This window comes from Orycteropus afer, unplaced genomic scaffold (assembly GCF_000298275.1).
Source record: "Orycteropus afer afer isolate SDZICR_OR568_19922 unplaced genomic scaffold, OryAfe1.0 scaffold01358, whole genome shotgun sequence".
NCBI classification, from domain to species: Eukaryota; Metazoa; Chordata; class Mammalia; order Tubulidentata; family Orycteropodidae; genus Orycteropus; species Orycteropus afer.
The window spans coordinates 1-1,813 of record NW_006922945.1 but is presented as its reverse complement, the minus strand read 5'-3'; the positions used below and the strand labels follow the sequence as shown (position 1 = coordinate 1,813).

Here is a 1,813-nt window from a genome sequence, read left to right as displayed (position 1 = left end):
CTTACCCGAGGTTTTCAGGTTAATGTATCTGTGCTCTCCTCTTTGGACCCACGAGTGTTTAGGATTAGTGCTCCATTTCTTCTTTGGCAGCATCTTCAAGAGGTGGGACTCTCCCAACCACATTCAGAGGCTGAGTTCAGGACAAATAAACAAAGAAGTTTCTATGCACTTTAATGGCTTCTATCTGCTTAATATTCATGTCCATAAATAAAAAGCAGACAAGATAAAGCAGTGAGTTTTAGCCTCTCCAGCCCAAACCAGAGTTGAACATCTTCTTCTCAACATTGTAGAACATGCCAGAGAAAGAGATGAGATAAGGAAATGGCTCAATGGCTCTCATCTTTGGCAAGAAATGAATTCTCCTTTACCTGACATTATTTGAGAATCCTGTGTTCTCCATCCCAGAGAAGAAACATTGATTTTCCCAAGCACAGCCTAGGTTTTTCTTCTTTTAGAGTCTCCAGCCTCTCATCACTCAGTTTTTCCCCAATCCCTTTAAAGGACTATTCCACCTTTGGGTCGCATGGACAGTGGCCCATGTACCAGTGATTGTTGAGGGTGCTTGGAGAGACTGTGTGGCCAATAGAAATTAAGAACCAGTAATTTAAGTGAGCACCAGTGTCCCAAGGAGTTAGTTAAGAAAGAAATAAACTCACCACCATAGAGTTGGTCCTGACTCATAGTGACCCCTCCTTGGATTTCCAAGGCAGTATCTCTACTGGAAGTAGATTGCCCAATCTTCTGAGGAGTGGCTGAACCACCAGCCTTGTGGTTAACAGTCAAATGCCTTAGGCACTATGCCACCAGAGTGCCTAAGAAAGAAATAGTGAGGCTAAAACAACTCAAGAATAAAGTAATTTTCTATAAGAGGATCTGTGGTCATGCTTCATGAGGAAAAGAAATGGAGATACTGGGTATCGAACCCAGGGCCTCATGCATGCTAAGCATGCGCTCTACCACTGAGCTATATCCCCTGCCTGAGCCAACTCACAGAAGTATCTTCATGACTTTTCACCGAATTTTTGAAAACTAAGTTATCAAGACAAAATCTTTTTGCGTTCATTTCTGTTCTTTCCAAATTCCCTACATTGCACTCTCTGACACAGATACCCCAGGAGAAGGATACTTTAGTGCTAGAAAGAAAGGACAGTTCCTGGTCAATGGTCTTCCACCAGATAGTCCAGAGCCTGATTCTATTCCATCACTTAGTTGACTTTGAGATACAACATTCTCTTGCAACTTCTCTGTAACTTTCCGTCTTCTGTTGACGCTTGGAAAAATATTAAAGTTCTACATAGGCAATAAAGTAAGTAAATAAAACTAACTCAATTGTGTGTGAAAATACTCTAGAATTGAATACAAATAGAAACAAAGAAATATAATGTATTTCAAAAAGAATAACATATATGTTGGAGAAAAAATAAAAAACAGATTCAAATAAATGTTTTGTACAGTGCTTTGTCCTCATTGTAAGACAGAAGGGCAAACAAATATTAAACTCTAAATGAAACGAAAGCCAGTGCCATCAAGTCAGATTTGACTCATAATTACCCCTTCTTAGGTTTATAAGGCAGTATCACTATAGGTAGATTGCCTAACCTTCTTTCCAAGGAGTGGTTGGTGGATTGGAACGGCCAGCTTTCTGGTTAGTAGTCAAATGCTCTAAGCACTACACCACCAGAGCTCCTATAGCAAAGTTGTTTTTTAAGTAGTGCTATGGATGCACTGGGAGTTCTAGTAGTATAGTGGCTAAGGCACTTGACTGCTAACCAGAAGGCTAGTAGTTCAAACCCATCAGCCACTCCTTGGAGGG

The 1,813-nt window shown here is 40.5% G+C and overlaps 1 non-coding gene across 1 annotated transcript; it reads right to left on the bottom strand.

Annotated features, from left to right (window-relative positions):
- Nucleotides 1-902: 902 nt before the first annotated feature.
- Nucleotides 903-974, bottom strand: TRNAA-AGC. Its single transcript has one exon. It is a non-coding gene; the product is annotated as a tRNA-Ala (tRNA).
- Between the last annotated feature and the right edge of the window lie 839 nt (nt 975-1,813).